Here is a 16,696-nt window from a genome sequence, read left to right as displayed (position 1 = left end):
TCTGCAATTGCTTGGTCACACCACCGCTGGTGAAAAGACTTTCATGAGAGCGAACTCTTTACGAGTATTTGGTCTACTTTTCCATATAACAATAGGTTTTACCCTTTCTGGCAATACAACAGGTGTCAAGATGTTAAAACACCAAACAGAATCCTCATTCAAGGAATCCTGTCTGCATTAACCACACGTACTTGTGGTGAACATGCAAACATGCTCTGATAATATATGCATTGTCTTTGAAACTGATTAGTCCACACCAGGAAGGTCCCATATTCTACTTTTCCACGTTGACCAGATGTGTTGGAAGAGCCGGCTGAAAGCCACACTTTGCTGCATCACACGTGACTTGCCGATCAGCTAACTGTGGTGTACCCATTTAGCGACCTATGGTCTGTGAGTTCAGTTTACTAACCATTAACAGCATGGCAGCTTTCTAATTGGCTTGTGTGACAATTAACCCATGTCATTATCTCTTGCACAGCCTGAAATAAGTTTTGGCGTCAGGGATGGAAATTATGACTCACCCACCTGCACCTGCCTTGTGCTCCCAGACACCTAAGGACCTTACTACCGCTGTGAGAAATTGACGGGCGTAGACTGCTGCATGGCGATGATGTATTCACGTCGTTCCTGCTGTTTTCCTCTTTTGCTAGGTGATGCAATTGGTGTGCCAACACCTCCAGATGCAGTTCCTGAAGGACGTGGGCATTCGGGACATGTTCGTTTTGCCTGTGATGAATGAGTTTGTCCAAACACACAGGGAAGTCAGCTTGTTCATCGAGGTGCGTTTCCCATGTTTATTTCACTCGATTGGTCGTCTGTTTGCAAGGTCATGCTCTGCCCAGAGGTCACCCACTGAGATTTTTTTTTACCGTAACATTACCGTCACTTGGGTTTGGTGATCGATTCAACAGGGCAAAAATATTTGTAAGAAGCGTAAACATGGCAACGTGATCATTGTCAGACCACGGAGGACCTTCAGAATGCCGAGTATGATCTTTAAATTGATCCTGGATGTCATTCCTGACTTACAGTACCCCGGGGTTTACAAATTGAGTTGTACCTGTGGTGATTGCTATATCGGGGAGACAAAGCGACATGTCTCTGACCGAATTCGCGAGCACAAATGAGATTTGAAACACGGCAGAACGAATTCTTCTGCTGTGGCTGATCATTGTCACAACGCTATGGGTGATCATGAGATTGTCTTCTCCGATACCAAGGTTCTCTGTAAACCTATAGGTTATCACCAGAGATGTGTTCACCAAGCCATTCAGATATACAAATACAGGCATACCTTCAACCGAGAGGATAGTTTCAAATTAAGCAACCACTGGAAGGACGTTTTAAATCATACCAACCGTCAACTAATTTCTAACAGCAATTTCAAGTAGTGGTATACCAAGCATATTCCTTCCGAACTTTCTATTTCCCTTTTTTCTACTTCCCCCTGACAGCACATTCTTGCCGATCTTTAATTTTTCTATTTTTTTTCCGTTTCTATTGCACATACACAGTGACCCATCCCCCGCACCCTCTACACAACAAAAGACGGATTAACTCAGCCCCGCACCCCACCAAGGTCCCCCTACATGGCTCCTCCCACCCGCCCCCCCTTAACCTGCATTTAAGCTTTTCTATTTCCACGGTTTTCTACTCCGCACCTTACAGCACATTCTTGCCGATCTTTAATTTTTTTCTATTTTTCCGTTTCTATTGCACATACACAGTGACCCTCCCCCCACACCCTCTACACAACAAAAGACGGATTAAGTCAGCCCCTCACCCCACCAAGGTCCCCCTACATGGCTCCTCCCCCCCCCTCCCATAACCTGTATTTAAGCCAGAGGTTTCCAGAGCCTCGCCACTTGGTGCAGCGATTTTTTGCTGTGACTGTTTCCACCTGAAGATGGAAGCTTGTGTTGCCTTCGAAACGTCGTGTTTTAATTTATTCTTTTATTTAATTTTAATTTATTTTTTACCTACGTGACTTAACCGAATAAAACCAAAGATTATAAAATAAAACCCCAATTCAGGACCCTACTGTGACTCAGTGTGGATTTCTTGGAGTAAGTCTTTTATTATAAAGAATTACAGGGGCTGTTTGATGACACGACTAGGGAGCTGGCTTGCACTGCGGGGAACTTAATATTCAATTTGGATTCTGCAACCCTCAATGACCTTTTTAAGTTCCATTTGTGCATGTAAAACTCGCACAAACAACCATACCCAGAAACCCATAGACTCCAACAGAGACCCATGCATTCCTACAGACACTCAGACTCACACAGCAACCCCATAGACTCACACAGAGTCCTTTTGACATGCACAGAGACCAATAGCCTCACACAGAGATCCATACACTCAAGAGACCGAAAAACTCACACAGAAATCCATAGATTCGCACAGAGGTCAATAGAATTTTAATCTGAATATTTATTTATACTGGATGAATCTGATGAGCTATAACGATCTGTTTTCACAGACGTCCAATCGGGCGGGTCAGAACATAACAAAAATACAATACAAAAACACGACAGGGAAGGTAAACAAATTGTTTAAATATATACAAATTAAACTGAACTGTTTTTATCTTACCATAGACTAAAATAAACCTGTTGGACTCGCACAGAGACCTTAACCACTAAACCTCGAACAAATAAAACCCTCTAAAACCTCTAAACCCCGTAACTATCTAAATCCCTAACCATTTAAACCCATAACCATCTAAACCGCTAACCCTCTCAAACCCTTTACCCTTAAAACCCTAACCCACCAAAAACCCCTCACTCTCCAAACCCCTTAGTCTTTTAACCCTAACCTTCGAAGCCATTAAAAATCAAACCCTCAACCCTCTGAATCCCTAACCCTCTAAACCTTGAAACTCTAGGCTTCTAAAACCCTACATCCCTAATATTCTAAATACCAACCAATCTAAACCAAAACCCTGTAATGAACTAACCCTCTAGACCCCTAACCCTCTGAACTCACAACCTTCTAAATCCTCAACTTCTAAAACCCTAACCCTCAAAACCCTAACGTTCTAAAACCCTAAATCCCTAATCTAATCCCAACACATTTAAACCCCAACCCTCTAAAGAACTAACCCTCTAGATGCCTAACCCTTAAAACACCTATACCCCTAAAATGCTAACCCTCTAAACACATAACCCACTAAACCCCTAACCCTCTAAACCCATAAAAAAAAATTTGGGGTTAGATTGTGTAACTATAAATGTGTCGTTAAACCAGCCACCACCTGACACAGCCAATTAGGAAAATTTGTCACATCAACAAAAAGTGCCATTTAGTGTTGGAGACTAACCCAATATTAGTTGTGAAAGTCTAGGTGTTAAACCCTCAACTCTCAAACCACTAAACCCCTAACACTCTAAATCCCTAACCCTCTAAACACCAAATTCTCTAAAGGACTTTACCCTGAAGACTCCAACCGTCTAAACACCTCACCCTTTAGAACCCTAACCCATAAACCCCAAAAACTCTTAGCTGTCTAAACCCTTAACCTTCTAAACCAGACATGGGAAAAGCACGCCCCCCGGGCCGTATACGGCCCGTTGGGCTTTTTAATCCGGCCCGCCGAACTTGTACAAATATTATTATTACTAAATTAAATTTTACCTTTCTCCTTTAATGCCCCCATTTCCCCATTAGATGGCGGACTTTGACCGGGAGTTACGACATGTTTTTGTATGTTCATGTTCGTACAATTTGTTAAATTGCCTTGCAAATAAATGCTTTGCTACCTGTTAAAGGCCAAATCCTTTCATGTTATTATTTTTACATGCCATTTATATTAGTTCACACAAACACTCCATCCATCTGTTCCTGGCCCGGCCCCTCTGTCAAATTTTAGAACCCATTGTGGCCCGCGAGTCAAAAAATTTGCCCACCCCTGTTCTAAACCCTTAAACCCCAAATTGTCTAAACCCATAAACCTGTAAAACCATAACCCTTTAAACCCCTCACCTTATAAACCTCTAATCCCCGAAACACCGAAACCTCTAAACCCATAACCTTCTCAAACTCGTAACCTTGTAAACCAAAACACCGAGCAATCAAAACCAATAAACCCCCTAAACCTCTAAACACCGACAGTAACTCTAAACCCTTAACCCTCTAAACCCATAACCTAAACTCTACCAAATAAAGACCTCAACCCCTTCACCCTTAAAACCCTCTCCGTCTAAACTCCTCACCGTTTGAAATCCTAACCCAAATACCTTGAAAACCCCAACCCTCTAAACCCCTCACCCTCTAATCCCCTAACCCTCTACACCCTTAACCCACTAAAACCCTAACCCTCAAAACCCCTAATACGCTCAAACCCTAAACATCATAACCCTTAAAACCCCCCAAACCTCTAAACTGCTTACCCCCTAAAAACCCCAAAACCTCTAAACCCCTAAGCCCATAACCTTATAAACTCCTAACCCTCTAAACCACTAACCCTTTAACAATCAAACCCCATAAACCCTCTAAACACCTAATTATCTAAACCGAGAACCCTTTAAAACCATAACCTTCTAAACTGTAACCCTCTAAAACTCAACCCTCAAAACCTCTTTACCCTTAAAACCATAACGGTCTAAACCCATCACTCTCTAAAATCCTAACCCATAAACCCCCAAACCTCTAACCCACTGAACCCCTAACCTAAACCCTTAAACACAAAATCGTTAAATTCAAAACCCTCTAAATCCCTAACCCTCTTAACCCCTAAACCCCTAACTCTTTAAAACCCTATACCCCTAATAGCCTAATCCTCTAAACACCTAACCCTTTAAACCCCTTTACCCTTAAAACCCTAACCCTCTAAACCCCTAACTCTAGAATCCCCTAAACCCCTAACACTCTCAACCCCTAAACCCTATAACCCTCGAAATACCTAAACATATAAACCCCTTATCCCCAAAATACCCCAAAACCTCTAAACCCATAACTTTATAAACCCCTAACCCTCTAAACCCCTAGCCCTTTGTGTAGTGTGTGGTGGGTGTCACGGGGTTGGTGGGTGCAGGGTGTGTGTGGTGGGTGGTGGGTATCACAGGGGGGTGTATGTGTGGAGTGTGCATGTGGTGGGTGTGGTGATAGTGGTCGTGGTTCACAACGATCCATGACCACCACCTCTACTGTGTGGTGGACCGGCCACCACACAGCAGCGCGCGTCGGAGGAGTGAACGGATGGTTCTCCCTATGCGGGCCAGGCCCCCTCGCTTCCTCTTCTCCTCCTGCATCACCATCGCCTGATCCTCTTTCCTTGTCATCTCCTTCTCCTCCACCACCATCTCCTGCACCACCATCTCCTCCTCCTGCTCCTTCTTCATCTCCACCTCCTCTGTCTCCCCCTCCATCTCCTCTTCGTCCTGCACCACCAGCTCCTCCACCAAGGTCTCCTCCTCCTGCACCACCAGCTCCTCCACCAGGGTCTCCTCCTCCACCTGCACCACCAGCTCCTCCACCAGGGTCTCCTCCTGCACCACCAGCTCCTCCACCAGAGTCTCCTCCTGCACCACCAGCTCCTCCACCAGGGTCTCCTCCCCCTCCTGCACCACCAGCTCCTCCACCAGGGTCTCCTCCTGCACCACCAGCTCCTCCACCAGGGTGTCCTCCTCCTGCACCACCAGCTCCTCCACAAGGGTCTCCTCCTCCTGCACCACCAGCTCCTCCACCAGGGTCTCCTCCTGCACCACCAGCTCCTCCACCAGGGTCTCCTCCTGCACCACCAGCTCCTCCACCAGGGTCTCCTCTTCCACCACAAACGTCAGCTTCCATTTAGAGGCCAGGGCAAGCGCGGAGGATGGGGGCAGGGCCGGCTCCGCTCTATAAAGAGATGCGCACGACACCGTTCCAACTTCCTGCTACAGCAGAGATCACAGCCCCCCCCCCCCCACCATCGTCCGCGTACGGACTGTGTGCAGAGATAGATTGACCAGGCTAATAACGATGGTGCAATAATGCAGCATACCTTTGCCCATCGTGGGTCTGGTTACAGAATGGGCATTAGTCTTGCGATATCACAAAGGATGAAGGGCTACATGGTAAAGATATGGCTGCCTCATTATTTGTCCTCACCCAGGAACCAATTATAAAAATACATCCGTATATAACCGAATGTATACGTGGGGTTTGAACTGTACATGTGTTCGTTTGCAGGCAGCAGGGCTGGAACTCAGTCAAAGAGGGACCTGGGTTTGATTCCCATACTTGGGCCACTTTCTCCGTGTGGAATGTGGAGTGTGTTCTACCCCCCCCCCCCCGTTTTGTCCTGCATTGGTTTCCAAAATCAGAATACATTATTTAGACTGGATGAAGAGGAATCCGATAAGCTATGAAGCTCTTCTTTCACAGATATGCAGTCGAGGCACAGGGTCAGCAAGTTACAACAAACAAGAGGAGTGCAACGTGTAAAAATGTAAGCAAGTCACAAAAAATTGAGCACATAAGCACAAAGTACATAAAATCCTGCCAGATTTTCAACACTAAATGTAAACTTGGGCAAGGCAGCAAAACATCAACAAAAACAGCCCCAGACCCCTCCAAGACAACACACAGTCCCTCAATAAAATTGTACATTAAAATGTAACTTTCATTCCTTTGGGTTTGGCATTTTCCTCCACGTAACTGAACCCTGACACACGCCACGCAACCAGTGTTGGATGGACATCCTCGCCAGTGTTAGAAATTGAACCTCCAAATCACTCAATTGGGATCACATAGCAGCAGTAGCAAAAGCAAATTTGTTCTGTACTGCAAACAACTTGGCAGGACTCTACTGAAAAAGAGTCTTGAGACTGAGTGAGGCTCATGCTGGCTAAATAAGGGTAGTAGTAATAAATATAAATACATTAACGGGAGCAGAGCCGTCCCCCGGGTACGGTGTACTGAGGAAACCGCCCCAGGCACCGTGCTTTTGGCGGCCCTGTGCTTCGATGTCACGGTGTCAGACATCAAATGTCTTTTTAACACGTAGGCTTTCGCACCAGATTGGCTCACAAATGATGACATCACATTCACATTTATCACTAAGACCGAAACAGGAGTATTTCTCCACAATTCTGGCCGTCACCTTATGAGGCTGGTTGCAATCCCCGGCAAAATGTCGTACTCGAATAGTAAATGTGGTGGGTTTACTTTCCAACACTGGTGTGCTGATCTAGTAACTAATTGGCACATTTTGTTTACATGATACACCTTACTAATTGGCTGTGTTGGGTAGTGGTGAGTTTAACAACACATGTATATCTATGCGATCTAACCGAAAAAACCCCTGTATTGTTGGTAATACTTCCGATTTAATTGTGACTTGCCCCGGGCCCCACACCTCCCTATGGACTGCCTTGAACATTGGACAAGCAACTCATGGCTTACCGTCACTCAGCAGCTCCAAAACACTGTACACTGCCAGGAGCAGCAATGGTGGTGGCGGTGGCGTTGCTGGTGGTGCTGGTGGCCACGGTCCGGAGCCAGCTGTGACCCAGCGCCTGCGCTGGCGTCATACGACAATCCGGATCCCATCTGTTGAGAGACGCACCGGGGTCACACGTGGCTCACATGCTGAGAGAGGCGTGGTGAGAGGATTGACGTTCCTTCCCTTCTCCCACGAGGTCCAGGATCGCACGGCATCAGCGGTAGTCTTGGTAGCAGCGGCAATCCTTCAATACGCGGTACTCTAATAATGCCCTGAGCCTCGCACTGCCGAGGAGCATCTTTAACGGACCTCCAAAGAGGGCGATCTTAACACCGGTGGTACTGGTTATCGGCAGGTTAACTCAGCTCCACATCTTCCTGGTGATCGGTGGAGGGCGATCGTTGATCACCTTGGTGGGAGAAATCCTCATGGGGAGGGGGGAGGGGGTGGGGGATGATTCTTACCGCAGGCAGGAGCTGACAAAGTCAACAAACTCCGGGTCGTGGCTTTTGAGTGCCCCGTGAAGTGACAAGCTCCCTGGCACCCTTCTCTTGACTGGGGAGAACATCATGCCCAAACGATCTGCAGGAGACATGCACAGCAGGAGAGACACACAGTCACCAACCACCACTTTGCCCACCTACCCACTTGCCCACGCGCCCATTTACACACCCACTCACCCAAGGAATTGAAAATACAAAGAGGCCCCCCCGCATGGCCACCCCCCCAAAATACTACAACAGCTCCAGGCCACACCCTAACACTGAATCCGTCCAGTTGCTCGCCCCACCCTTCAACTAACCAAAGTAGTGCATTCCGTCAGGAGCTGCATACATAATGCATCTTGGAGGCAACCCAAGGATCTGCACATGGTTGAGATAAAGGCAAAAGTCACCCGTGTAGCCGCAGCAGACTGTAGGGGCAAGTGCTTTTAGTAGTGAGTAGAAACAGCAGCAGCAACAGTAGCGGCACCTGTTGAGGGCCAGGACTGTGGTACACACAGAGAGGGGATAGTTGGCCATATTGAAGCAGGTGCACACGGCACCAGGTACTCATTTGAGGCTGATTTGTACTAGGGGATGCCCAGTACCGGTTCAGATAATCCTCACTGATGTTGGCCGTGAATTGGAATCAAACTCGCATTACCGGGTTTGTAGCTGAGCACGCTAACCGCTACACCACTCCTCCCCCCACACGTTCAAGACACACACGTGTACACGCATAAAACATACGATGGCTGCCATTCGCCAGATCACCAAGTAGCCAATCGCCCCCCCTCTCCTGGCTCCCCCCCCCCCCATAGCCTACAACTTCAAGAAAGGAGGGGGGAATCACGAGCGGGTGAACGTCCAGTTGGAAATACCTCCATGCAGCACGGGAGGTGGTCATCGCGGCTGTCCGAATGGAATAATTTCCTGCCGGTCGCCAACTCCGCCACTGTGCAGCCCAGTGCCCACATGTCCACTGCACACGTTAATCTGTAGCCCAGCAATACCTCCGGAGAGAGGTATGGCAGGGTCCCACCCACATGCAGAGCTGCACAACAACAACGAATATATAAGTACGTGTGTGTGTATACTCACTGTGTCATGAACAGCATCGTTATCACACACTGTCACATGTACAGACACTAAGAGACTTGCACACACACACACACACACTGGAACACAGACACACCCACACGCAGAAACTCACACCTACACGCAGAAACTCACACCCAGGTGAGGTTACTCACGTTGCCTTTTCACAAAAAAGCTGGTGCCAAAGTCCATGACCCTGATGGTGCCAGTCACGGTATCCTTGAGTAGAACATTTTCCTAAAGGAAGAAAGGCAGAAGTAATTCACACTCGGAGGTTACGCCGATAGCATTCAGCCAGCAGTGGATCAATCACGTACCACGGTGCAAACTAAACAGGGGAACTAGGTGAGGCGTAGCGCCGTCATCAACCTTGAGTCAAGTGCAACATTCGCTGTTTTCTGACAGCTGCCACTGGGGGTGCCCCTTTCAAATGCGTCAAGATGAGCGATGTTAGTCGAGGCTCATCACATTTAAAGCTCTCTGAAGCACCATCTAAGTAAAAGGGTGCGGCTCTATAGACAACTTATCCTAGTTGCTCACAGCTGCCCGATAACGAGTTACGGACCAAAAAACACACTCGAGGGCGCACGGATTTCGTGACGCTTTCCACCGCACGTTTGTCTTGGGAAGTTTTCCATTCACAGCATGGAAGCTGACAACGGGCAGCTGTCAGTTCAAACGCGTGTTTGGCACGTTTTGAAAATCATTCTTTTCGGCTCCGGTTTGTGTTTCCCAAAGTTTGGGGCAACGCTGTCATCTACATTGCTGGTTTTATCTGTGGTGAGTCCCGCAATAGCGACACGACTCTACACAACAGTTTAATTCATACCAGATCATCACCAGAGGTAAGGTGACCCTGCTTCCTTCCAGATAGACGGACAGAGCTAACACATCGACCCTGTGACCAACGTGGTTAGTTTTCTCTATGGACCGAGTCCCCAATAATGACACAACTCCGGAACAAAGTCATGCTGATTGCTGTGTCCACTCACTGGCTTGATGTCTGCATGGATGATGCTCCTGGCCTTGGTGTGGCAAAGGAACTTGAGGATGCCCCTGGTGTAAGTTTTCACCATCCCCATGTGCAATTTCCGGAACCCCGCTTCCGTAATCACATCATAGAGGCTCTCCCTGTGAAAGAGGCAGCAGCAGCAACAACAATGACAACAACGAAGCAGCGTCAGTGTCATACCCTGCAATACTGCGTGGATTCTGATAACGACAATATTAATATGATATTTGCACATTCACGACTAATATGATTCATAGCTCAGTGTGGGTTTAGGTCATCGGTTTGTTGATAAACCAAATCAGTTAGCACATCTGTCCACTTGCTTTCATTGGCTCTGTTTCCGGGTGGTGGAATTATCCATTAGGAGATACAAACTCCACGCAGAAAGGCGTCCGAGTTGAGAATCGAACTCAGGGATTTTCACCGAGGGGCACAAGCGTCACCACTGCGCTGCAGCCAACCTGCTGATCGAGTGGAGGCGTGGCTATATAAAAGTGGGCGGGGCTGATTGAGAAAAGAGGAGTGGCCTCGTGCACCCGGGACACATTACAGCTCCACAGTATCACAATGCGTGGGTGGCACAGGAATCCCAAAAGTAACATCTAGCCCCGGTGGTGTGACGTTATCACCCTCCCCTGGTGTGGAAGAGATCGGGGCTTTGATCCCGACCGTGACGCATGTATATTTTGAGTTTGCATGTTCTACCCCTGGTCACGTGGATTTTTCTCCGGGTTCTCTGGTTTGTCCCTCCACATTTAGAAACATGTGTTTAGAGTATTTGGCTGCTATACATTTCCACATCAGCCATTTTTTTTAGCTATCATTTGTAGCCAGGCCGCTTGTGAAAAATAACTGATAGGGCAGTGGGCTTTACCTGTTAAATAAAAGTTTTAATTTAGCTAATGTAGTTAACCACGCTATGGGGGGGGGGGGGGGGGCGGTGGGAACACATGGTACGTACTTCAACAGCTCCAGGACAATGCAGTGGTGTCCTCTGAAGTCAAAATGGTTCAGGACTTTGATGACGTTGTACTCCTCATCACTGCCCTCGCCCTGAAGTTCCAGAGCCATCTGGAGCTCCTTTCTCTGAAATTTATCATCCTTGGAGCTGTGCAGAGAAAATCCACAAATGAATCATGACTTAGACTTGCTAAAGGAATGACCAGAAACAAATTCTATTCCGAATTAAATAAATAAATATACGTTCTCCAAGTGTAATGGCATTGTGAGTTCCGGTACCGCGCTCATGGAAGGTTCCAGAAAGGATCGGGAAGAGGATCAAATAAGCAAGGGATAGAAGGGGGTTTGGGGTGTTGCCTGAACGTAGTGATTCCCTAATGTGTGAATTGAGCCGACTCCGAGCATGGCCCCAGCCACACTCAGGATTCCCAGAAGCTGAGCCAAGCCACGGCTGAGCCACTCATGTATCTTTAACAGCAGCTGAGCGGCTCAAGCCTGAGCCAAACCACGGCTGAGCGAGAGCTGAGCCTGAGTTTTAGAGACTGAGCCACAGCTGAGTCGTGACTAAATGTGGCTCTCACAGAGCAAGGCATTATAACGTGGGATATCATGGGACCTCCTTTGCCAGTACCAAAATATCAGAATAGATTTTCCCTTTTTTTCTGGCAACAAAACAGGTGTTAAGATGTTAAAACACCAAACTGAAACCTTTTACAAGGAATCATGTCTGCATTAACCATAATACTTGTGGTCAGAATGCAAACAAAAAACATACTCTGATAATATATGCATTGTCTTTGAAACTGATTGGTCCACACCAGAGACAGCTTTCTTTTGAGCCTCGTCTCAAAAACGATGTTAGACCAGAGTACGCCAAAAGGTGTACAGCACAAAGACAAGCGTTATCAGAGTAATGAGAGCTCAGGGTGAACGGCTACATCATGGACCTTCTTTGGGAGTATATTTTGGTACTGGCAAAGGAGGTCCCATGAAGTAGCTGCTATAACGCAGAACGCACCCGTTATAACATGTAACACGCCCGTTATGACATGGGACAACCCCATTACAGCGTGGAACACGCCTTTTATAGCGTGGAACGTGCCCATGATAATGTGGAAGGCTCCCGTTATAACACGGACCGCACCCATTATAATCCGGAATGCTTCTGTTCAAATGCAGGAAGGCGCCCATTATAACGTGGAATGTGCCCGCTATAAAATTGCAAGGCTGAGCGGTATGACACAGTAGGTGGAATGCGGAATGATCACGTGACGTGACAGCATGCCCTCCGTTATTGATCTCTTTACATCACTGTGTGCGTGTATTATATCTTGCAAAACTTTATCGTTACATTATATATGGGGATATTATGTTTGCTTAATGTGCTTTCCCTTAATGCGGCACTTTTCAGGAATGCATCTACCGGGTTAAATGAAGACTTAATGTAATGTAAGAGTGAACTGATCCAGAACAGGGGGAGAACATACAAACTCCACACAGGAGGACACCCGAGTCAGGAGTCGAACCGGGGACCCTCTACGTGAGGCACGAGTTGTCACCACCTCATCACACGGCCGCCCACAGCACTGGACATAACAACAACGTCGTCCTTGTGACGACACCACTCTGAATTCTTACCTCAATGGTGATCTCAAGATCTTCACTGCCACCAGGGTGTTCATCTTTTGGTCAAGGCACCGGATCACCTGGCTTTGAGCTCCATCCCCAATCTTCTTCAGCACCTCATAGCGGTAGTGGAGGTGCTCATGGTGGACCTGCACAAAATTACACAAATTTAGACTGACTATATTTTGAAAATCACAACATGTGAGCATTATTTTACGAAATAATTGCTTTTATTAAGCGTTTGGTTTTCTTAAATCTGTAATTGTGGAATGCTCTGATGTCTGCTGGCCGAGTCACCCTAAAAAAAGCTCTTTAGCTCAATGGGCTTAACTTGGGAAATACACTTCTGATTGTGAAGTGTGTGGGAGAGTGCACGTGTGCTTTCTCTGGTTGGTTGGTGCTTAAATTGCAATGACAAGAAGCCACGAACCCCGCGACTGCTGCGCCCTGTGACCGCCCCCACGGCGGGGGCTTTGTGGCGAGTCTCACCGGAATGTAATGATGTTCGTGGTCGTCGTATCCATCGTTGTTGTGTCCCCGGGATCTGTTGCGGAGCGCAAAGTACCATACTTCCTGTATGGCGACAAGCTCCAACTTCTCCCGGTGGGTCATTTGTGGGCCAAAGAGAGCCAGGATTGCTGCAGGCAAGAGAATAACAACAGCTGTCGGTGATCTTTCATTTAAGCAGCACAGCCTCAAAAAGTCTCAAGATTCCTTTTCAGGAGGTTCCTGCAGATGCTTTACAGAGAATGGGGGCGACGCTGCTGTCATTACGTCTGCTGTGTGATCCCAATTTGAGGAATTTGCAGGGGATTTGGATGTTTTGGCCAATACCAGTTATGTCCGTATGTTAAACCGTGCTTCGGCAGCCCTGCTAATCAGAAGTGAGGGGGAAAGGCAACAAACTAACAAGTTCGCAAAAATTATTGATTTAAAAGTGCATCGCTCCAGTGGCTGCCTAATGTCGAAGAGCATTCCAGATGACTGCAGAAGCACATCTGAAAGCGTGCCATGCAGTGACCATCTTTGTTCGATGTCCAGCTATATGCAGCTCTGAGGACATCTTAGGTTGCTTGGGTTTGAAAACGGGGTTAACGAATTAGATAAATATAACACAGATATGCCAAGAAGGATTTTATGAAATAAGAATAGCTTTTACCCTTTCTGGCACAAAAACAGGTGTTAATATGTTCAAACACCAAATAGATACCTTTTGCAAGGCATCAAGTCTGCATTTACCACACGTACTTGTGGAAAAATATGCAAACAAACATGCTCCGATAATATATGGGCATTGTCTTTGAAACTGACTGGCCCGCACCAGAGACAGCCTTCTTTATGACCTTGTCTCGTCGGTGTTAGACCAGAGAACGGCAAAATTCGAACGGTACATCACCCATGCAACATGGCCACCATGAAGTCCCCCATGCATCATGGTCACTGTGACGTCCCCCTTGAAACATGACCGTCGTGATGTCCCACCATTCAGCGTGGCCATCTTGACGTCACTCATTTCTATTCTTACCTTGTGGCGATTTGCTGCGGATGGAGCCGGTGCGCGCTGAGGACAGCGCACTCCACGTGGTGCAAGACTCGCCGTTACTCCGAGCCTCTCCAGCTCGGCTGATCTACACACACAAAGCCAAACGTCCACCACATGGGCTTGATTAAGATGTTGGAGCAAGTGCAGTGGGCGAGCACTGAGCCAGCATCTCTGACATCCTGGGCTCCACATTCAGGAGGGTCCTGCCGAGATGTTGCCAGTTCTCAGCGTTGGGATATTTGGCCAATATCAGTTGCCATGCTTGGATTTACAATGAAAGACGTGTGGATTTCGAGGTCACACGCAGGTCAATGGCATCGTTCAAACTGTTAAGAGGAGTGAGTGGGACTCGGGCCGGACGAGCCATGGCTAGGAGGGACAACAATGGCTCACGGTCAAGAATAATAACGGAGCGACAACCAAGGAACAGAACACATCAGAGAGGAGAGCCGCTAGAGAGATGGTGCGACGAAATCGGCGCTTGGCAGATTATTCCATCACAGGATGTGAGGGGTAGTAGGGTCTCAGGGAGAGAGGCGTTCATCCATCAGTGGATAGATAACAGCGCTGTAGATGCTCACGCGTAGACGGGCACGTACACCAACAGGATCTCGGAGAGACACTCTGATAGACGCGCACACACTTAGGCGGGCAAGGAGAAGCACACCCAGGTATACAGATGACAGGTAGGCACACGCAGAGGGGAGAACACACGTCCACCCATACTTCACCACACGAGTCGAGGAGCCACATGTACCTCCATGGTAGCAACTTGCAGACGAGGGTGCTCAGAGCTCACGGTGTCTCTCGCGCGGTCCGGGTCTCTGCGTGGAGAGCGGCAGACAGAGGCAAGGGACACGCAGAGTTGAAGGGGCATGACACACCCACGTCTAAACCCACGTCACGTCACAATGCGGACTCTCATCAACACGGACTCACATCCTCACCAGTCACACAATACGAAAAATACAAAAAACAACAACTGCCATTCGCCACTAAGTAGCGGTGATGTGACCACGGCGCCTGTGCCAGGCCAGGTGCACTTTGAGACCACGTGAAGTGCCGAAGGCTCACTGACAGGCGGTCACAGGGCAGACCCAGGTGCCATGAGTTGTCTGACTGAGATGACTGTGCCAACTTGCTGCATTTTAGATGCCCGGCTCAAAGGTTGTTGTCGTGAGCGTTGCTCCTCTGTTCGGACACCACTACTAACACTACTCCTAACACCACCAACACCACCACTACGAACACCACCACTACGAACACCACTACTACGAACACCACTACTACGAACACCACTACTAACACCACAATTAACACCGCGAACAAAGACAAAGATCCCCCGTATAGCCTTAACAGACTGTTGGGGCAAGTGCTGTCCGCGAGCACCTATGAAGGCCGGCACGGCACACGAGAGGGTGGGTAGCCAACACCACGCCCGGCCGCCTTTGTCTCCCCAGTGGCAATGTTTGCACCTCCCACCAGGTACTCATTTAAGGCTGAGTCGATCTAGGGTGAGGCCCAGGACCAGTTCAGATAATCGTCACCAATGTTGGCTGTGAGCGGGAATCAAACCCAGGTCGCCAGGTTCTTAGAGCAGCGCGCTAACCGCTACACTACCCCACTAACACCATAACTAACACCACTACTAACACCACCACCAATAATACCACCAACACTAACACCACCACTAAGACCACCACGAACACCACTACCAGCACCAATAATACCACCATCACTAACACCACCACGACTAACACCAGCAACAAAAATTCCACCATCACTAACACCAACAACAACAATCGCCATTCGCCACTAAGTGGCGGTGATGTCACCACGACGCTTGTGCCAGGCCATGTGCACCTTGAGGCCAAGTGAAGTGTTGAACGCCCGCCCGCTGGCAGGAGGTCACGGGGCAGACCCAGGTGCCACAGGTCGACTGACTGAGATGACTGGCTGATGCACCACCTGTGCCCCTTACTGTGCCAACTTGCTGTGCTTTAGCCATCCGGCGCTCTGCTCGTTGTTGGGAGCGTCGTTCCTGCGCTCTCCGTTGTTGTTGGAGGGCGACTGCCTCCAACTGCCCAGTAGCGTCCTTCACGAGCCTCTTCCACAGAGGCCGATCTTGACACAGCTGGTACCAGTTATCGGCAAGTCCACTCAGCTCCACATCCTGCTGTACCACATCATTCCATCTCTTCTCTAGCCCGTGCTGCGTCCGTTAAGCCCCCTCGATCCGGCCAAATAAAATCTGCTTGGGCATGCGGTGATTGGGCATGCAGGCTGCATGGCCCAGCCAACGCAGCCTTGACTGCCGGAGGAGCTCACTGATGGGGCTTTGTCCAGATCTTTCGAGGATTTGTGAGCTCCTCACACAATCCAGCCTTGTTAAACCCAGGATTGATCGGAGGCAGGCCAGCCTCAACGTTTCTAACCGGCAAAGATGTTCCATTAGGGGGGTCCACGTTTCACAAGCGTAGAGAAGGGAGGGAGTGACTGTGGCTGAGAAGACCCGAAGCTTCGTGTGGAGCGACAGACCAGGTAGC

This window comes from Petromyzon marinus, chromosome 59, assembly GCF_048934315.1.
Source record: "Petromyzon marinus isolate PM22_M1 ecotype Great Lakes invasive population chromosome 59, UKy_Petmar_22M1.pri1.0, whole genome shotgun sequence".
Classification (NCBI taxonomy): Eukaryota; Metazoa; Chordata; class Hyperoartia; order Petromyzontiformes; family Petromyzontidae; genus Petromyzon; species Petromyzon marinus.
Note: the sequence above shows the minus strand (reverse complement) of the source record.